This window comes from Zingiber officinale, chromosome 2A (genome assembly GCF_018446385.1).
Source record: "Zingiber officinale cultivar Zhangliang chromosome 2A, Zo_v1.1, whole genome shotgun sequence".
NCBI classification, from domain to species: domain Eukaryota; kingdom Viridiplantae; phylum Streptophyta; class Magnoliopsida; order Zingiberales; family Zingiberaceae; genus Zingiber; species Zingiber officinale.
In genome coordinates, this window is record NC_055988.1 from 100,222,998 (window position 1) to 100,246,527 (window position 23,530).

Below are 23,530 nucleotides of genomic sequence, written 5' to 3' on the forward strand. Positions count from 1 at the left end.
GTTGGAATAGATAGGGGAAAAGTGAAAGAGACATCACCAGAAGCACTGGCATTAGAGAAGGGTGAGGTAGGAAAACTAAGAGAAGGGTAGAGTTCGGCCAATGTAGGTTCATCAGAAGGAGGGTTAGCAGGAACAAAACCTTCTGAAACCTGTTCGTCAGCCGGAAGGACAAGCCTCCTTTTGGATGGAGGAATTCTGGTAAGTTTACGCCTCGGGCGTTTGCCGGTAACAAGTTTAGCTATTGATTTATTGGGGCTACCAGAAGATGTGAGTTCAATGAGGGAAAGAGGAGCAGATGAGGAAGCAGCAGTAGCCATTGGTGAAGTATCAGTGAGTAGAGAAATAGCAAGGATCTCTGTAGAAGGACCTTCAGGAGCCTCAAGAGCTTCAAGAACCCCCAAAGAACTGGGTGCCTCCGCTAAAGGAGCCGGCTCTTCGATTGAAGGGGGAGGAATAATAGCAGCCAGAAGTTCAGCTTCTTTGGCACAAATTGCATCCTCTTCTAGATGTAGTTCTTTGTCAATCAAAGCGTCATAAAAGCTCTCCACTATATAGAAAAGAAAAGTAGTTTAGTTAGTTAAAAGTAAGAAGAAAGAAACAAGGTGTTACCTAAAGGAACTTGAGTATCAGGTTTGACGGGACTTAAGCCAAATAGTTATAGAAGATCAACTCTCAGCCACTTGGGAATAGAAAGTCGGTGACTTAATAACTTCTCACAATAAACAGGAAAAGAGGGATGAAGATGAAACTCCTTGACGTCGGGCAAGGGGGGCAAGAAGAATTTCTAGGCATGAGACCAAGGAATGGGTCCTGGAAACTTTAGAAAGAAAAAACGGGATTTCCAGGCTTTGAGAGACGAGGGCATGTCCTCAAAAAGAACCATTTTAGTCCGTGAGTGAAATGAGAAAACACCAGGTTCCGAACACTTGGGATAAGAGAACATGAAGAAATTTTGAGGAGTAGGAGGAATATCCCGCAAGCGAAACAGCATGTAAGTACCACATAGATAACGAAATGCGTTGGGGGCAAATTGTTGCAAAGGAATATCAAAATACTGGCTTATTTCAATCAAGAAAGGAGGATGGGAAACCTTAAACCTCCTATCAACTGATCCTTGAAAAAGGTTACGCAATTAGCAGGGGGACGATGAGGATGGTCATCTGATTTTGGGATTATGATGCCATACTCTCGGGGAATTTCATACTAACGACGGATGGTCAGCCTAGCAATTTTATCAAAGGAAGAAGACATGTGGATATACCAAGGAGCAATTGCTTCCTCAGCCATGGATAAGAGTATAGGCTAGCAAAACAATAGATTACTTACTGAAAACAAGAAAGAAGATCGTCGAGAAATGGTGAGCACGGGGTTTGGTCGAAGACTGGAGCAAGAAAAGAATGCTAAGGAAGAGAAAAAAAGGGACAAAGTTGAAAAGGAGACGAAGGGTTTAGGGTTTGAAAAGCACACAACCGTCGTCAGATCAAAATACTTTTATCTCAGCAGACGCTGAGGATCACAGGAAAAAGGCAAAGGCTTACGTGACATGGCGGCCAGAGAAAGTATGTGTCATACCATCATAAAAAATATTTATACTGGATGTGACAGATCGGATCACGCTGGGGTTGGTAACACCTCATGGTACACTCCTAACATACTCTTACCCGAAGGAAAACCAATCACCTGCTAGGCAGTTTCGAAAGGAAACGTAATCAACTGGACATAATAAAGTGAAAAGGACTGAATTTTGACTAAGCCCAGGCTAAGGACAAAAACATTTAAGGATAGAGATTTAGGCTAATAACAGATTTTAAATCAATATCCTTATAAAATGCAGACTAGTATTGATCAAAATAATTTTATACTGGCCGGCATGACTTTGGTTATGCTAGACAAGTATAATATTAGTTTAAATAGCATTGTTTATGATCAACGAGATAATACTAGTCAGTATAATGTTAGTTACAACAGATAAATATAACATTGACTAACACAGTTTTGTTTATGATAGATAAAGCTAATATTGGTTGATATAACACTTAGCTATAATATAGAAGTATTCCAACGGTTAAGATAGCTTCGACCATGATAAATGACACATAAGATATACGAAGGGGTAATGGGCACAACATCACATTTATTCTTATAAATCAAAAGGATTCAATAGAATCACTTAATTCAGTACAAAAGGTTATTTTTACATTTAGAATCTGGTCAAATACATAACATTGCATTTCCCCTCAGAACAGTAAACCTCAGACAGATAACAAAAATTACAAACACAAGCTCTTGAGACGCTTAGAAAATTTCAGTCCCACTGGATTCAAACTTACCATGGAGCAGAGATGAAAACATTTTACCTCATCCAGGCACTGGATTCAAACTTACCATGGAGCAGAGATGAAAACATTTTACCTCATCCAGGCTTGTCAAGGCACATAAGTGGCAATATTTTACCCCGGACGAAGAAAACAATGAAGCAGAAAGACTCAAGGGCAAGGGGAAGGGGATGGATCTATTCAGACCATGATGGAAAATTAAATGAAAAAACCACTTCCCCCCTCAAGCCCTGGAGTTCTACAACTAGAACTACCCAGTTTAGCCCATCAACAATATGTGTTGTGCCCTTCTCGCAACATCCATGGGCTATTGGGTTGCCCCTCCATGAGTAGTGAAAATCTCTCTGAAGTTTCTTGAGTCCTTCAGAGCATTGGCACCTTTGGATGAAAATTCTAGACTTTGAAAAACTTCATCTCTTAAGACAGTTCCTTGAACCCTAGAGTTAGCCGAAGCAAGAACATGAATAAACTCATATATAGATCTCGCCTTGTCCAACAAAAGCTGCCCCCAAAGAGGGGGAGTCGAAGCCATACTCTTAGCCAGAAAAAGAGCAGTGAAAGTTAACAAGGAAGGAAAAGAACTAAGATAGGTGGTTAACGAAGAAGAGGTTGTAACCCTATTTAAAGGATCAAAGGATCCAAGGAATCACTATACTGAGGTTCACGGGATCACTATACTCAGCTTTATCAGATAGTTGTACACAAAATCTGTGAGGTCACTTCAATATCCGGGGCAGAGTCACGGGTACGAAGAGACAAAATCAGACTTATGTCTAGTCAGTCGTCTATACCTCCTTCGACTAGACTTGAAGGGAAGGCTAGTGATATGGGTTAGGTTTCATAAGTCCCCGATAAGGAGGTAAAAGGATATAACAAAACGGAGAAGGTAGGCTAATATCGGCCGGGATATACCTCCAAAGGAGGTAAATAGATATCGACCGAAATATGCCTCCAAGGAGGAAGACCCATATTAATTGGCATATACCTCAAAGGAGGTAGGCTACTATCGGCCGGGATATACCTCCAAAGGAGGTAGATAGGTATCGACCGAAATATGCCTCCAAGGAGGAAGACCCATATTAATTGGCATATACCTCAAAGGAGGTAGGCTACTATCGGCCGGGATATACCTCAAAAGGAGGTAGAGGGGTATTGATCGAAATATGCTTCCCAGGAGGAAGGCCCATATTATTTGGCATATACCTCAAAGAAGGTAGGCTACTATCGGCCGGGATATACCTCAAAAGGAGGTAGGTTTGTATCGACCGAAATATGCTTTCCAGGAGGAAGACCCATATTAATTGGCATATACCTCAAAGGAGGTAGACTAATATCGACCGGGATATACCTCCAAAGGAGGTAGAGGGGTATCGACCGAAATATGCCTCCAAGGAGGAAGACCCATATTAATTGGTATATACCTCAAAGGAGGTAGGCTAATATCGACCAGGATATACCTCAAAAGGAGGTAGGTTTGTATCTACCGAAATATGCTTTCCAGGAGGAAGACCCATATTAATTGGCATATACCTCAAAGGAGGTAGACTAATATCGGCCGGGATATACCTCCAAAGGAGGTAGAGGGGTATCGACCGAAATATGCCTCCAAGGAGGAAGACCCATATTAATTGGTATATACCTCAAAGGAGGTAGGCTAATATCGACCAGGATATACCTCAAAAGGAGGTAGGTTTGTATCTACCGAAATATGCTTCCCAGGAGGAAGACCCATATTAATTGGCATATACCTCAAAGGAGGTAGGCTACTATCTGCCGGGATATACCTCAAAAGGAGTTAGGTTTGTATCGACTGAAATATGCTTCCCAGGAGGAAGACCCATATTAATTGGCATATACCTCAAAGGAGGTAGGCTACTATCGGCCGGAATATACCTCAAAAGGAGGTAGGTTTGTATCGACCTAAATATGCTTCCAAGGAGAAGATCCATATCAATTAGCATATACCTCAAAGGAGGTAGGCTACTATCGGCCGGGATATACCTCAAAAGGAGGTAGGTTTGTATCTACCGAAATATGCTTCCCAGGAGGAAGACTCATATTAATTGGCATATACCTCAAAGGAGGTAGACTAATATCGGCCGGGATATACTTCCAAAGGAGGTAGGTTTGTATCTACCGAAATATGCTTCCAAGGAGAAGATCCATATCAATTAGCATATACCTCAAAGGAGGTAGGCTAATATCGGCCGGGATATGTCTTTAAGGAGGCAGACCAATATCGATCTAAACATGCCTTTAAGAAGGAAAGCCAAGACCGGTCGATTGACCAATACCTTGGAAAAATACTTGATAGCCTAGTGCTAGTTAGATAAGTAACATAGAAGGGCGCCTATAGAAGCTTCATGAGGAATAATAATTATTAACTAAACCTAGTCATGATTAACTTCGACCGATACAAGGAATATTGGTACATTAAGCTATCCATAATATAATAGAAGCAGGAGAGGCGGGAAGAAACGATAGAAATACTTTAAAGGGACTCATGAGGTAGGATAGAGGTAAATATTTCAAATAAAATAATTAATGAAGATATCTGGAATATGTGACTATATGACAGGTATTATATATTTTGGCGGGAAATGTCTTTTTAGATTATTTTGCATGTGCTAAACGATAAAGAAGGTACATCTGGGGTATAAGAAAGATTTCTTAAAAGTCATTCACCACAACTGCGCAGCTTACGTCATCTCATAACAAACTCTAACAAATCGGGGTCCACTTCATGACTACGGAGGTTATATGAAGTGGTATAAAAGGGGGAATCCACTCCGTTGGCCAGGTAGGTTCAGATCATTGCGCACATTCATAACCCTAATTTCTCAACTACTGTTCATCTTCTTCCTCCTTCTTCCACACCGAGAAAGATCACTGACTTGAGCGTCGGAGGGCCTAGCCAGGGATTCCCACCCCGGTCTTAGGTCACTGACAGTAGTGTTGGTTGGTCTCTTGTGCGCAGGAAGCTTTGGGAGTTCCGAAGCCGATGTTCTTCGATTGGATCTCCTCATCGCCATTGGTGTTTTGACTCGAGAGGATATTTGGGGGTTTCATCTTCATGGATCCGCTTTGGGTTTCTCGGATCGGCATTCTCTAGGCGTTACTCTTCATCAGCAGCATTACTCTTCACCAACGGTGGGTTTCTTTCTACCGGATCTCCGTCTTGTCCAGCTTCTCAGACAGGATCAAATTTTGTATACGTCCACACTATCGTGGCATACAAAATTCATGGGGATTTTAAGGAGTTGATCTTGACCAAATATTTTTGTGATTCTTAGGATTTAAAATATTTGTCAATTCCCTAGTTGTTATACTATAGAAAAGACTTAGTAGTCCCAATTGTAATGATTGGAAATAGGACTTGGACATTAAGGTAGACTGTCTTCTTAGAACTAAGAACAATATACGTGTATTTAATTCATTAGTTGAAACATGTTTAGTGGTGTTATCTACCAGAACCTGGAGTGTAGATACAGATGCCATTAATCATGTCCGCAATTCATTGCAGGTTCCAGGAAACCCGACAACTAAATGAAAATAAAAACACCGTCCACATGGGCACTGCTGTAAAAGTGACAGCTGTTGCAGTGGGAGATGTTTATCTTTTGATAAGAATAAAATATGGATTTTAAGTAATTGTCTTTACGTAACAAGTTTAGAAAGAACTAGTTTTCAGTTTCTAAACTATTCAAAGAACTTGATATTCTGCCTCTTTTAATAACAAAGTTGTTATTAATAAAAAGAGGGAAGTTATCTATTCTGGTACGTTGGTTGACAATTTATAAATCTAATAACTCCCACGATGCAATAAATGGAAATTAGTAACACATCTTCTAACTTTAAGAGAAAGCAACTTTCAGAAATGAACCAATTATACTTTGGCATCTAAGGCTAGGTTATAATAACTTGAGTAGGATTCATTAGGAGCTGATGAACTTTTGGGTTCATTAGTAGTGGAAATCTTTCCAACCCGCGAGTCTTACTTGGAAGGAAAAATAACCAAGAAGCTTTTAAGTCTAAGAGGTATGGAGCCAAAGATATGTTGGAATTGGTTCATCCTGATTTGTGTGATCCTATGACTATCCAGACAAGAGGTAGTATCGAATATTTCATCTATTTTATAGACAACTATTCAAGATACAAATACATTTACTTGATGTGCCGCAAGACTAAGTGTTTTGATTAGTTCAAAGAGTACAAGGCTGATGCAGAGAAATGTTAAAGTAAAAGTATCAAGTCACTATGGTAAGATTGTAGTGGCAAGTACCTCTTGGGACAATTTAGGAGTCACTTATCAAAAGTAAGGATTCAATCCCAACTAACTGCACCTGGTACACTCCAACAGAATGGTGTAGTGGAAAGAAGGTATAGGACTCTTATGGAAATAATTAGATGAGTTATTCAGAAAATTATCAAATTCGTTTAAGGATATACTCTGAAAATGGAAGTGAACATAGTACCTTCCAAAGTCAGAACTCTCTACTCATATAGAATTGCTGAATAGGCGTAAGCCTATTTTGTAGCATATTCGGATTCAGGTAATCCAGCACATATGCTGAAGAGAGACAATGATAAGTTGGATAAGAATTCACTAGTTTGTGAGTTATCCTAGAGAAACGAAAGTGGGTTTATAGTCTTAAAAATCAGAAGGTCATTGTTAGCATCAATGACTGATTTTTAGAAGAGGACTATATAATGAACCACAAGCCCATAAGTAAATTTATTCTTAATAAAGGACACGTCTAATCTAGTACCAACTATACAAGATGAAATATCACAAGAAACTGCAACACGTATCACAATTGATACACAATTATAGACAGTGCCTAATCGTAGTGGGAGGGTTGTCAAACAACCTAAAAGATTCATGTTTTGGGAGAGTCTTTTGGACTTGATCCCAAATGAACATGCATGAGCCTGATCCCGGACATATGATGAAGCACTCCAAGATAGAGATGCAGCATCTTGGCAAAGAGTAATGAATAACAGAATTAGAATATATGTATTCTAATAAAATCTGGAAGCTTGTAGAACCACCAGATGGTGTAAAAATCATTGGGTGTAAAAAGGTCTATAATAGGAAAAGAGGGATAGACAGGAAGGTAGAAACTTTCAAAGCAAGGCTTGTTGAAAAACATGAAACCTTTTCACCGGTAGTCATGCTTAAGTCTATCCGATTTCTTTTATCTATTTGGCAAGTGGATGTCAAGACAACATTCCTTAATGGAAGTCTTGAAGAAAGCATCCATATAAAGTAACCAGAAGGGTTCATTGCAAAGGGCAAAGATCATCTTGTGTGCAAGCTCAATCAGTCTATGGACTGAGGTAAAGCTTCAAGGTCTTGGAACATCCGGTTCATCAAAGTAATCCAGACCTATGGATTTATTTAGTAACCAGATGAGTCTTGTGTATACAAAAAGTGTGATGGAAACGTGGTAGTACTTCTTGTACTATACGTAGATAACATTTTTGGTAGTTGGAAACAATATCAAAGTGTTATCAGAAGTAAGGGTATGGTTGTCCAAACGATTTGATATGAAGGACTTGGGAGAATGTATATATTCTTGGGATCAAAGTAATAAGGGATTGCAAGAAAAGAATATTTTACTTATCCCAAGATTCATATATCGAAAAAATCCTTGCTCGTTTTAAGCATGCAAAACTCCAAGAAAGGTTTCTTACCTTTTTAGCATGGAGTAACTTTATCTAAAGAAATGTCTCCGTAGACATCAAAGGAGATAAAGGAAACGAAGGCAGTTCTTTATGCTTCGGTTGTTGGAAGCCTAATGTATGCTATGCACGAAATCAGAAATCTGTTTTGCCAAGGGCATAGTTAGCAGATATCAAAGTAACCCTGGACAAGGACATTGAACTGCAGTAAAGCATATATTGAAGTACCTTAGAGGTACTAGAGATTATATGCTAGCTTACAAGCCAGTTAATTTGGTCCCTGTGGGTTGCACGGATTTTGACTTCCAATCGGATAGGGACAATAATAAGTCAACCTCGGGGTTTTGTGTTTACTTTAGGAGGTAAAGTCATGGAAGAGTGATAAGCATAGGTGTTTTTCTGGACTCCACCATAGAAGCTAAGTATATGGCAAGCCTATGAGGTAGTCATAAAAGCTGAATGACTCAATAACCTCAAGATGGACTTAGATATGATTTCTGGTTTGTCCAAAAGATTATTACAATTTATTGTAATAATAGTGGTGCAGTAGCAAACTCGAAGAAACCATGAGTCTATAAGGCAAGTAAACACAATAGAGCGCAAGTACCACCCAATACGAGAAATCGTATAAACGAGGAGAAGTTGTTACCGCCTAGATTGCATCAGATGATGACCTATAGATCTTTTCACTAAGGCCCTTAAGGCAAGAGCTTTTGATGGGCATGTTGAAGGGTTGGGCATCAGATGTATGGTAGCAGATATGACAGCTTAGTCTTTTAGTATAAGTGAGAGATTGTTAGAGTGTATACTAAAAGCCTAACTTTTGTATAAACATTTATTTAGAAATAAAAGATTCACATTGGTCAAATGTCTACATTTATGATAAATGTAGTTGTTCAATTAATTTATATTGTAGATAATATGGTGTGTGGTGTCACACACAGAAGATCATGTTATCAGCACCTTATAAATTATAAACAGTAGCTCACGACCAAGATGGAAAGGAACAAACCATTGGAAGGTCGTAGTGTAATTAGGTATTAGTTTATCTTAACTATATAATTACACTAGCACACTTAGAATGTATTGAGTAAGACCATTTGAGGTCGTTTCTTTTATACTGACTTCATAAAGGAACAAAGACCTCAGTTATTATGGAAGTGTGTGCTCTTAATCCTAATATAATAACAAGCACATATATTTGATATTTATTTCTTTAATTTATCAATGAGTGAGATTTAGTTCGATAAATCAATAAGTCCGATAAGTTGGGAAATGATATCACTTATAGTGTGTGTTGCTGATTATAGAAGGAAACTGTATTCTAGTGATCTAGGTTGATAATGTCTCCAAGAGGAGCTCATAAGGATTGTCATGTTAAACCCTGCAGGTGGACTTAGTCCGACATGACGATAAGGTTGAGTGGTACTACTCTTGGACTAAGATATTAATTAAATGAGTTGTTAGTAACTCACTTAATTAGTAGACATTCGACATCTTAAACACAGGGAGACTAACACACTCATAATAAGAAGGAGCCCAAAATGTAATTTGGGATTGGTGCGGTAGTTCAATAATAGTTCTCTAGTGGAATGAATTATTATTGATAAAATTAAGTTGTATGTTCAGGGCGAACACGGGATGCTTAATTTTATCGGGAGACCAAAAATAATTCCTCCTCTCGGTCCCTATCGTAGCTTCTTAGTTATAGAGTACTATACCCACCTATATCTACCTTCATACTCATGTTGTAGGGGCCGGCCAAGCTAGCTTGAGAACCAAGCTAGGGCCGGCCAAGCCTTGGTCCATGGGTGGCCGGCCCTAGCTTGAACTCAAGTTTAGGTGGCCGACCCTATTAAAATAAAAGGGAATTTTAATTTTAAAATTTTCTTATGTGGATAACATGTTTTAAAAGAGAGTTTAAAAATTTAAATATTTCCTTTTATAAGATTCTACAAAAGATTAAGAGAAGAGCTAAATCTCTTTCCTTATTTGTAAATTAAAAGGTTGATTTTAATTTTGGTAAAAACTTTTCTTTTAATCATGTTCATGATTTAAAAGAAAGTTTAAAAAATTAAAAATTCTCTTTTATTAGTTTCTACAAAAGATTAAAAAAAGATTTAATATCTTTCCTTATTTGTTGATTGAAAGGAGATTTTAATTTTTAGAGATAACTTTCCTTTTTGGAAATTATCCACATGTTTAAAAGAAAGATTTTAATTTATAAAATTTCCTTTTTATTAACCAATCATGAAGGGATAAAAATTATTGGAGAAATTTTTATAAATTTTTGGAAACAAATTAGAAAGTTTTAATTCTTGTTTTAATTAAAACTTTCCTTGATTTGGGGATTGTAGGTGGCCGACCATTGATATTAAGAAAAGAAAATTATTTTTAATTAAATAATTTTTTCTTTTTCATGGTAAAGGAATTAAGGAAGTTTTTATTAAAATTTCCTTATTTACCAAGACCAAGGATTATAAAAGAGGGGGTAGAGGTGCCTTCATGGTAAACGACTCTATTATTTTTCTTCCTCTCTTTTCTTCCTAGGTGTGACCGGCCCCTAGAGTTTTCCCTTCCCCTTCTCTCTTCTCCTTCTTGTGGCCGAGACTTCATCACCTCTTGGAGACATAGAAGTGGTCGGATCTAGCTTGGAGAAAAGGAGAGAAAGGAGGCTTGTTTCTTGCATCCCTTGGAGCTTGGTTGGTGGAAAAAGTTCTTTATCTTTTGGAAGTTTTTGCTTGGCCGAAACTTGAAGGAAGGAAGAAGAAGGTGCCTTGGTGGTTCTCATCTCGGAATATCATTGCCCACACAATGTTCAAGGTTAGAAGAGGAATACGGTAGAAGATCAAGAGGTTATTGAAAGTTCACAAAGAAAAGTATAACTAGTAATTATTTTCCACATCATACTAGTTTTATTTCTTTGTAAAAGTACCAAATACAAGAGGCATGTGATTCTATGTTTCGAATTAGTTTTTCGATGTTGTGTTCTTTTGTTTTCTTTTCGAACTTGTGCTTCGATTGTTCTTTTTGGTTAACCTAGAGTTATTTAAGAAAATTAAATATTAACTCTCCTTAAGAGGCTTTGTCTAGGCGGTAGTGGTTGCTCCCATATCCAAGAAGGCCATGCGCCTCGCCATGTAGTCCTAGAAGCCAAATTTGGAAATTAATATTTAATCAACTTTGTGGCCTAGGTAATTTGGATCGAACGTGTTAAGTTCCGCAGGAGATCCAAATCTAAACCTAAAAGAACATATAAGTTAAACTTGGGATCAAACGTGTTAAGTTCCGCAGGCGATCCAAGTTTAATTTAAAAGAACACATGGTAGCTAGGAAAAGGTTTAGACCTTTGTACAAAATGTTTGTACAGTGGAACCGTTAGACTTTCCGAGTAGCAACCATCATTGTGAAGTTCTTCATTGTGGCCGTTCCTCTCCCTATCTCTTTTCCCTTGCTCTCTTTGGTTCCTAAATTGGTGGTGGTGGCCGAATACTAGAAGGAGGAAGAAGAAAGCTCTTTGGGTGGTGTTCATCTTGGAGGATCATCGCCCACACGACGTCCAAGGCGAGGCGAGGAATACGACAGAAGATCTCGAGGTCATTAGCATACAAAGAGAAGGTATAATTAGCAATTGTTTTCCGCATCATGTTAGTTATTTCTCTTTGTAAGAATTCCAAACAGAAGAGGCATTAGATCTAATTTTTCGAGTTTGTGTTTTCTTTGTTTTTCGAATTTGTGATTTGATTGTTCTTTTTGGTTAAACCTAGAGTTATTTAAGGAAATTAAATATTAGCTTTCCTTAAAAGGCTTTGTCTAGGCGGTGGTGGTTGCTCCCATATTCAAGAAGGTCATGTGCCTCGCCATGCAGTCCTGGAAGCCAATTTTGGAAATTAATATTTAATGGAATTAATAACATAGGTGGATTTGGATCAATAGTGTTAAGTTCCGCTTGCGATCCAAATCTAAACCATCTAGAACAGATAAGTTAAATTTAGAATCAATGATGTTAAGTTCCGTCTGCGATTCCTAATTTAACTTCTAAAGAACACAATAGGTTATTTAAGGAAATATTCGACACTTGTACAAAATTTTTGTACAGTGGAATCGATACGATTTTCCTAGGACTAACCAACAGTTAGGACTTACCCTTACTAGTTATCTAGTCCTGACTAGACTACTCTCTTCCAAACATCAAGCCCTGTTTGGATTAACCCTTGGTCAAACTGACCAAACTTAGATGCATTGTCAAACATCGAAACCCTATAGGCCAATTGCACCAACAGTTAGCTGTTAACACAACTTTTCCCCACATGAACTCTGGCCATCTAGATCTCAATAGAAGAGTTCATCATCTCCTTTAGTGTTCAATTCTTTTGCTCAGCAACTCCATTTTATTGAGTATAAGGAGCTGTTGTTTCGTGTCTAATCCTATGTTTAGCACACAACTTAGCGAACGGTGATACATATTCACCGCCTCGATCACTTCAATCTACCTTAATATTTTTATTAAGTTGGTTTTCAACCTCATTCTTATAGAGATCAAATTTCTCTAGAGTTTCATCCTTACTTTTGAGAAGATGTATATAATAATATTTTATGTTATCATCTACAAAAGTGATGAAGTATTTATTCCCACCACGTGTTGGTGTACCTTTGAGGTCACACACGTCAATGTGAATTAACCCGAGTGGTTCGTTTCTTCTCGCAATACGTTGAAAGGATGACCTTGTCATTTTTGCTTCAACACAAATCTCACACTTGTGTTTTGGGTCAAGGTGGAATGTAGGTATGCTTTGCATGTTTATCAATCTACATAACACATCATAGTTAACATGTCCTAGTCTACCATGCCACAAATATGAAGACTCAAGCATATAAGTAGAAGAGCTTTTATTTTTATTTATCTTAAGCCTAATGACCATTATATTGAGTTTGAACAGTTCATCAGATACATAGCCCCTTCTGACAAACATTCCAATTTTAGATAGTACAACTCTGTCTGACTCAAAAATAATGCGAAAGCCATACTTGCTTAACAGTGATCCAGACATTAGATTATTCTGAATCTCTGGAACATACAATACATTGTTTAGAGTAAGGTCCTTGCCCGATGTCATCTTCAGCACCACTTTTCTTTGGCCCATGATGTACAAGATTGATGAGTTCCCTATGAACAACTTGTCTTTATTGACTTCTTCAAAATTATGTAGCACTTTCTAGAGAATTTCTTAATCCCTCTTCTAGGTCCCATCTTGGAAGTCTTAGGGTTCTTCCGCTTCGAGTTTTGACTATACTCGACGACGTTGGCTTTCATAGTAGTCTGAGAGAACATCTTTCTCTCTGAACTCTTGTTGTCTTCTTCGATGCAAAATCTAACAATGAGTTCCTCCACATTCATTTCCTTGTTCTTGTGCTTCAGATAGTTCTTGAAGTCCTTCTAGCCGGGCGATAACTTCTCATTGATAGTAGCCACCTGGAAGGTTTCACTCAGTACCATCCCTTTTGAGTAGATCTCGTGCAAGATCACTTGAAGCTCCTGGACTTAGCTAATCATCGTCTTGGAGTCAAACCATCTTATAGTCCACGAATTGGCCCACGATGAACTTCTTGGCTATTGCATCCTCCATCTTGTACTTCTTGTCCAGGGAGTCCCACAGCTCCATAGTCATTCTTTTCATGATATACACAACGTTCAGCGAGTCGACAAGGTAATTGAGGATGCAGTTTTGGCAAAGGAACTTAGAGTGAGTCCATGTCTCCACTGCACTAATGGTCTGCACATCAACATCCTCAGCACGCTTGGGAGGGTCCTCGGTTAAAAACCAAGCCAGATTGAGCGCAATCAAGTAGAAGAGTATCTTCTCTAACCACCTCTTGAAGTTCAATCCAGTGAACTTATCTGGCCTTTTCCCATGGTTGATTGGCACAGCTCCAATCAGGGCAGAGGGAGCCTTAATGTGTTAAGTCTGTTGCAGTTCAACACTTTATTCTGTAGTCATCTCAACATAACCGAATCTGTTTCAAGATTGTTGGACAATTTGTTACTAGACATATTGGGGAATTAGCTGAATTTAAATACACCAAATTAAATTCAACTTATCTATCGAGATGACCTAAGCAAATAATCTCAAGCTGCCAACAAGGACTGGTTTTTGCCAAGTGCTGATTGCAGAGTGGCTGAGCCAGTAGAGCAGTCGAATGGCCAGGCAGGTAGAGCAGCAGAGCGGCTGATCAAGACGTCAAGCGGTATCCGAGTTAAGAGCTGGCAGGTTGGTTGAGTGGGCTTATCGGCTGAGCGGGAAAACCGTCTGAGTAGCAGAGTGGCAGATCAGGCCGAGCAGGCGAGTACTCGACCGAGCATAGCAAAGTAACTACGAATAGTGCAGTCGAGCAGCAGATCAGTCTGAGTGACCGATCGGGTAGAGTAGCCACGAGTACTGGGGTCGAGCAGTAGATTAGTCTGAGTGACCGATTAAGTAGAGTAGCCAATTGGGTATAGCGGTTGAGCCGGGAAAGGCGGGGCTGCCTAAATGCAGAGTAGCCCAAGAGACAGAGCAGCTGATCAAGATGAGCCGCCAATCGGATAGTGCTATCGAGTAACAGATCAACCAAGTGGCAGATCAGCCGAGTCGCAGAAAGGGTTGATCGGAAAGAACAACCTTACAATAGAAGGCAGGGAAGCTCGAGTGACAGAGCGCTCGAGTGGGTAGAGCAGCCGAGTGGGCGAAGCGACCGAACATGCGAGTGGACCGAGATCTGTAATGGTTGTAGTTTCCTTGAAACAGATTCATCCCATCTCCCACTGTGCTTCGAGGTTTTCTTGAGTCGTCTGTTTCCTAAGATACAACGGCTAATCATGATGCACACCAAGCACGGGTGGTCACGGCGAACTGAGAGGTACCCGATTACTATCACGGGTACTCCGCCGAATAAGAAATGTATGATAAAGGAGGAGGGGGAACGTATATGGAGAACTTCAGCTTTATATATATATATATATCTTCATCACTAACCTGCTTATTTATTTAGTGTGTGCAGCGACTAGAACTTGTTAATGAAGATAAAGATCAAAATTTTTTGTTATTCGAAAAATTTGTACAGGATGAGAAAATTTAATTATAATTTTTTTAATTCTATTTGTTTATAATTTGTACAGGATCACGATTTAATGAAATATCTAAAGAAATGACATTATCGTCGAAGCGTATTTTCCATGTCAGATCTACGCTCTAAATTTTAAATCTTCTTCGGTGGTCTCTCACGATTCAATTTATATTACTATATAGTATATCTTGTATATATAAGTACGATTATAGTAGAGTATAAATGAACTATATTATTTATAAATTATTCAAAATTCGATTCAATAAAAATTTATTTGATCTCATTTAATAAGTCACGTTAAGATAAATAAATCATGCTCAAGTTTTACAATATTCGGCTCGTTAGCTCGTGAACATATTTGTTAAACTCATAAATCAATTTTTAAATAAAAAATAATAATTTTGATATTGAATTTATATATTTTACACTCTACTTATGAAACATATAGACAAATATATTAAATTTATTTATTAGAATAAAATTATAAATTTTAATAAGAATATTATCTAAATATATAATTTAGTTTTTGATGAATATTTAAATTTGTAATTTATATTTATTAAGTTCATTTAGACTCGATAAAAGCTCGAATAATAAGTTTGTGAGTAATGAATATATTCGTTAAATAAAGCTTGAGCTCGATTCGATTATAAACTGTTGGTACCCCAAAGTTATTTTGATGTGATCAAACAAGTTAGGTTAGGTCCTGTTGTGTTTAATCCTGTGTCTAAGTGTGTAGGAACTTATGAGCACATGATGTCGAGCAAAAGACGTAGCTAGCGAGAAGAACCGCATAGGAGAGAGCCGACGAGCTCGGTGCATCTGAGGGACGAGGTGCTGCGGAAGAATACACGGGCGAACGAGAAGGAGACGCACGACGTTTTCGAGGGACGAGAAACCAGGAGCGGAAGCTTGCTCGAGAAGGCCGGAAGTTGGGTTCGGGTGAGCCCTATTTCGGATGGCCAAGATCACCCAAGCAAGAGAAACTGGAGCAGAAGACCCAGACCGAGGTGAGCGAAACTGGAGAGGAAGGCTCGGACTCCGGGCACCCAGAACAGGATTTTATCCAGATCGCATTTGACCGTGATTCATTGCGAAGGGGATAAAGTTTTATCCCCCTCCAGACACCTGGAATCCTTCCAGGTGCCCCGAGCAGGGATATATAAGCAGCCCTGCTCCCAAAGCTAAAGAACAACAAGAAATTGTGAAATAGCACTTGTACACATCCGCTGTTCTATTTTAGCTTCCTATTTCTGTGCTTCTATTGATGTAAAGAAGCTTCTCCACCTTAAGGAGAATTTTAGTGCACTTTAACTTTCTTGGATTAATAATCTCCCCAGTTATAACCAAGTAAATCTGTGAGCCTTGTCTTTTTAGTTTATCTCTTATTTTGTTTATGCAAGTGTTTAGTTTAATTAAGTTATAAGCTCGAGGAAAGTTTGTTTTGTTTGATTTTTACAGGGGCTATTCATCCCCTCTAGCCGGTCTCCGAGAGTCCTAATAAGTGGTATCAGAGCAAGGACGCTTCAGGAGGACTAACCGTTGAACGAAGCACACGAGATGACCGAACCGAGCATCTATCCACTGAAGTTCGAGTGGAAATTCACGAGCTGGAAAAATAAATGGAGGTATTATTTCAAACCGATTTTGAATTGCTTTTAATAATGAAATTCGGTTTTGTAGTACTTGAAGGTAAGGAAGAATACCAGTGGATGAAGAAGGAGCATGCCGACTTCGTGGCAAATGGCAAAGCAGAGTTCCATCTACTGAGTGTCCTACCGCTACAAGAAGTCAACCGGATCGGCACCTACGACTCAACAAAGGAGCTTTGGGAGAAGTTCCTTGAGCTACACGAAGGGACGTCCGAAGCCAAGCTCATAAGACAGGATCTGTTAAGGAATCAGTTAAGTAACATAAAATTGGAAGCAAAAGAAATCATTGCACATCTTCACTCGAGAATGAAGGAACTAATCACTGGACTCACAAATCTCGAAGAAAAAGTAAGCAACCGGGATTCACTAAGATACGCACTTAATGCATTTCCTAGAACTATCGAGTGGGCATCATTAGTAGATGCTTACTATATATCTAAAGATTTATAATCTGTTACCTTAGAAGAAATGTTTTCAACATTTGAAGTCCATGAAACAAGATGTGCAGATATGAAGAAGGAGTCGAAGCTCAACATTGCCTTTAAGGCAAAGATGGATGAACAGGATTCAGAATCTTCTCTCAACGGCGACGAAACGGTAATGATGGTAAGACAATTTAAAAAATTATTTAAATATAGAAAAACTAAGCATTTGCAGGGTAGAAAGAAAAGAACAATCAGATGTTACCACTGCAATGAAGAATGGCATGTTAAAGACAACTACCCTAAATTGAAGAACAAGGACAAGGGTAAAAACAAGAAGCCCATCCAAACAAACAAGCACAAAAACCTGAAGGCAACGTGGGACGAAACATCATCCGAATAAGAGATTGAGGCTTTCTCCGAACTTGTGTTAATGGTGAGTCATCAAGACGATGAAAACGAAGCAAGCTTGTCCGAAATGAGCATCGATGAAGGGGGAGCGACATCAGAAGAAAGCAGCAGTTCAGGGGGAGCTACGGATAACGAGATCGACAAGATAAGTCAGGTATGATCTCTTCCTCCCGATAAGTTATTTAAATTTGTTAAGTTATTATCTAAATATTGTTACAAATTAGAAAAAGAAAATAAAAAATTAAAGTTAATTCTAACCAAATCCGGCTTATTAGAAGATTTTGAAAAATTAAAATTGGAAAATGATATATTGAAGACACAAGTAGAAAACTTGAAAAATCATACATGTTTAACTGTTCAAACTCAAAATTTTAAAAGACTAAACTGGTATCTTAGATTTCACGGGGGTCAAATTAAAAATATTTTCAAAAGTTATGTGCCCCCAAAATTTCTGATTAATCATATAGGAAGGAACTTATATTGGGTTCCAAAAAATTGTATAAATTAAAAGTTTAATTGGACTTAGAGCTTTCAGAGAGTAGATTAAATGTTTGATTTCCTTAAGAGACTTTGTCTAGAAAGTGGTTGTTGCTCCAATAACCAAGAAAGTCTAATGTCTCGCCACAGTCTGGAAACCAATTAATGAAATAAAATATTTAATTGAACAAAGCATTTAATTATAATTAATACTTTAAAATAGTTACTCAAACATTTTTTTTTACTTAGAATTTTTTTTTAAAAATTAAAATTTTCTAAAATTATTACAAATTTTTTTAAGTGCTATTAAATTATTTTCAAAGTTTTTAAAAAATTTGATAAGTTTTTTTAAAAATTGTTAGAAAATAAGAGTTTTTTTAAACTATTTTAAATTATTGCACTTTAAATCACAAATTTATTTCTTTTACTTTATGTTAGTTTACCCTAACTTAACTTGGGATGCTCACATCAAAAAGGAGGAGATTGTTGGTACTCCAAGGTTATTTTAATGTAATCAAACAAGTTAGGTTATGTCCTATTGTGTTTAACCCTGTGTCTAAGTGTGCAAGAACTTAGGAGCACAGGATGTCGAGCAAAAGGCACAACTAGTGAGAAGGACCACACGGGAGAGAACCGACGGGCTCGGTGCATCTGAGGGACGAAGTATTGCGGAAGAGTACGTGGACAGACGAGAAGGAGACGCGCGACGTTTCCGAGGGACTAGAAGCCAGGAGCGGAAGCTTGCTCGAGAAGGCCGAAAGTTGAGTTTGAGTAAGTCCTATTCCGGATGGCCAAGATCACCCAAGCTAGAGGAACCAGATCGGAAGACCCAGACCAAGGTGAGCGAAACCAGAGCGGAAGGCCCAGACTGGAAAAAGTCAACTTGGTTGACTTTCCTAGTCCTATCGCCCGGAATTAGAAAAAGTCAACTTGGTTGACTTTCCTAGTCCGGGCACCCGGAACAGGATTTATCCGGATCGTGTTTGATCACGATCCGTTGCGAAGGGGATAAAGTTTTATCCCCCTCCAAGTGTCTGAACCCTTTCAGGTGCCTCGAGCAGAGCTATATAAGCAGCCCTGCTCCCAAAGCTAAAGAACAACAAGAAATTGTGAAACAACACTTGTACACATCCACTGTTCTATTTTAGCTTTCTATTTATGCATTTCCATTGCTGTAAAGAGTCTTCTCCATCTGAAAGAGAATTTTAGTGCGCTTTAATTTCCTTAGATTAGCAACCTTCCCAGTTGTAACCAAGTAAATCTATGAGCCTCGTCTTTTTAGTTTATTTCTTATTTTGTTTATGCAAGTGTTTAGTTTAATTAAGTTATAAGTCCAAGGAAAGTTTATTTTGCTTGATTTGTGCAGGGGTTATTCACCCTCCCTCTAGCTGATCTTCAAGGGTCCTAACATAAACGAGCCAACTCAAATATTCAAGAGTTCAGCTCGGCTAAATTACACCCTTGCCACATTATATATATTAGATAAATATAATTATTCCATATAATAATAATATGGATATCGTTGGACTAATCAAATTGATAATTTTTTTTAAAAAAAAAGCTTAAATGAAGATTTTATAATTAATTATTAATTATTTATCATCACTATTAAGTATACTACCATGTATACAATACATATGTCTACCACTGCACAAAAAAAAACAACAACCGTGTTTAGGAACGAATTCTGAGTTGAATTTATAAAAAAATATTTCGTTGCAAAAGTTTTTAAGATGAATTTTGTGAAAAAAAATTCATCCTAAAATTTTCGTTATCAACTTGACGATGAATTTAAGGATGAAATTAGCGACGAATAATATTTTTTTTTGCTAAATTCGTTGTCAATTTTACAAAACAAATAATATTCATCACAAAATTCTTGTAAAATTAGGGACGAATTCAGCGATGAAATTGGCAACGAATTATAATTTTGTCGTTAAATTCATCGTCAATTCTATAATAAAAATAATATTTATCGCAAAATAGTCATAACTAACTCCGCAACAAAAACAACTCTTGCGACGAATATTATTTTTGTTACAGAATTTGTGATGAATTTGGTGACGAAAATAATAATTTAAAAAAATTTATGATCTGCGACAAATTAATTTTCATCCTAGAATTTGGGAAGAATATGTGGATTCGTCCTAGAATTGGGATAAAAATATCACAAAATTATTGATACATAATTTGATGACAAATTATTTTCGTCCAAATTAATCCCTAAATCCCAAAAAAATTGGATAGAACCAATTTATTTCCACAATTTAATCCAATTCAATACATATATAAACCTGTGTACAACAAAATTAAATAACATATCATAAACATTCAACACATCATAATTAACATTATCACATCCTATTTAACACATATACACATCTATTAATATTTGAAATCAATTTTATAATAATACAAATCCAAAGTTCTCAAAAAGTTATACAAGAAATTTCTTCAAGACTCCAAGAAGTTATACAAGTCCAACACTCTAAAAAGTTATACAAGTCCAAGACTCCTAAAAGTTAAACAAGTTTTTTTTCAAAATAAACTATACATACATCAACTCATCTTCTTTTTTCACAAACTTTCTTTCCCATGAAATCTTCTTTTCCTGCATAAAAACAAACAAACAAACCAGATCATTTCTAACAAGAAAGATAATTACTTAAATTATAAAGTTAGAGTGATATTAGGAGGTTGGTGATCGACTTAAATGTCAATATGTATATCTTGCTACTTATAAATAATGTAGCACAATGAATTTGAATGTATTTGTCACTAATCTGTTATTTTTTCTATCCTTATGGTTCATATGCAAACATGAAACATCAATTGTTTTAATTGATAAGTACTGCATTAAGAATTGAAGGAATCATTTTTTTGTTCTCAAGTAAGTAATGCTTTTAGCAGGTTTTAAACCCAGGAGTGTTTTCAAACCATCATTCCACTCTACAATCCTTGCCAAGCACCACTATGCTTGCAAGTCTTGCATTTCAACATCTTCCTCTCCACCTTCCTCTCCACTAGCTACAAGTATTCTAAATATGATACAACCCTTTTCACCACATCAAATTGTAATATACAAGTATCCTAAATATGATACAACCTATTTCACCACATCAAATTGTAATTATAAGTATCCTAAATATGATACAACCTATTTCACTACATTAAACTGTAGCTACAAAAATCCTGTTAGGTTTCAATCTAACATGGAGAGCATGGGGTGCCTTATTAAAATTCTTATCATATAAAAATGTCTCAAATGATGAAAAAACAAAATAGTCAAGATCAATTAGTTGATACTAGGTTTGCTTTTAGTGCTCATGGTTACTTTGTTGCTAGTCAAATTCTAATCATAATTCAGAATTCTAGTTAACAATGTAGTAGTTGTAAATTTCAACAAGTTTGTAAAAAGAATGATGTCCTTATTTAACTCTTCCATTAACTCTTCAAAAGCAACTGATAAAAAAATAATTAAATAAAATTACAAGTAAAACATCACTACAAGAAAAAAGCCTAACAACAATGGTTTTTCATCGTTGTCGTAGCCCCTTTAAAACTGTTGTTAAATGCCGTGTTGTTAAAAGGGGTGCCCAAAGACAACAATTTTTAACCATTGTATTTGAAGGCAAAGACAACATTTTTACAACGGTGAAAAACTGTTGTCTTTTCCTTCAAAGACAACAGTTTTTCACCATTGTCTTTGAGCATCTACCTTTAATAACAGGGTCTTCAACAACAGTTTTAAACTATCTACGACAATGGTGAAAAACCGTTGTCTTTTTTAGATAAAAAATAAAAAAAATTAATACACAATTTTCCAATATTATAAATCATTCAAAATACTAAATTTCAAAATAAAATTTAATATAAAATTTTCTAACATTCAAAAATAATATCTATAACATTCTCAAGAAATTTCATAAGCAACCAACAAAATTTTATAAGCAACCAACAAAATGATAACACTATTAAAACAAAGGTAGAACAATATAACACGAGATTTTCTACTTAGATGTCGGTGAAGAAGAGGGATTGCAGCTCCTAGTGCTCCTTAATTTGTTAAAGTCTCTTCATTTTTTTAGCTTGTCGGCATTCTTCCCAATACTCTTGAGGACACCTATTCGAATAAAGATATATATTACAAATTAGAAACTAAACTGTACGCGTGATTCTAATTGCACTGCATAAATGTTACATAACCATAAAAACCATTTGATATAGTCATCTAACAGAAGTGCAAAAAAGCGTTATCTATGTAACATAAATGGTAACCTCTTGAAACAATATGGTGACTCTTAAATTTCTTATTAAGCAGAATTTTCATTCTATGTCACTGCATACAAAGCTTCTATTATAAACCATGCAAACATTATTTTTCCCAGTGATCAAGCAGCATTAATTCTAAAAGGTACAATCTAATGCAAACGTTTCCACACACTCCATATGATGCTAAGGAGTAAGTCATACATTAAATTCTAAAAGGGACCATTAAAGGAAAGAATGCCTTAAATAAAAATGAATCCAGAAAGTTACCATAGGCTTTGGATTAATACTTTAAGTTTACATTGATCATGAGTTAAATCATAAAAAGAGAAGTGGAGTGGCATGTTACATCAGTTGACTTTCTAATCTTTAATTTAAGTTTCACCATTTAAAGAAACAAGTCTATTTCTTCCTCTTGGAATCTCAAGATTTATTACATCATCAAGCTGATGCATAGGATACCAATTTAGATGTTAACATCTTATAAAGTATATTCCTCATTAAATTTGTGTCCTCACCTTAAGAAAATCTGGAATATACTATTTTAAAGTCATGAACACGTTAAGGTTTTCACCAACTATAGTAGGAATGGCTGCAGTAATTACCTAAAACAACATAAATCGTTAGTTTTGAAGGCAGAGTAGAGAGATGTCATGCAACTTTTAGAAATCAATGCAACATAATCTTAAAGAATAACATTATAGCAGGATAAAGATGCTAAAAAGAGTAGTAGCTTGAAACTAAAAAAAACCACCAAAGAGTCTTTAATATGTACAAAACACCTTTTAGCTTCATGTTGAATACAAAGTGAACATAATCGAATGAATCGAGATGCAAATATTGCAAATGTAAGTTAAGAAAAAAAAAACTAAGAAATGATAAAGTAACTGTAATTTAATCTAACTTACGATTTAATTCTAGATTTGGAGAAGTAAGAAGTGTAAACTTTTCTAGATCACCATGTACAGAAATTGAAATATTAATAGGGCCATTACTTGTCAACACATGATGTTCCTAAGAGGAAGAAATGGGCTTTAGAAATAAGACCAAAGAACAAATACATTAATTGCAAGCATAGAATATGCATGGGTAATTACATCAAAGGTAGACTATAAACATTTTTAATTAAGAAAATGAGGAAGGAAATGAATGAGATTTTCTACTTAGATGTCGA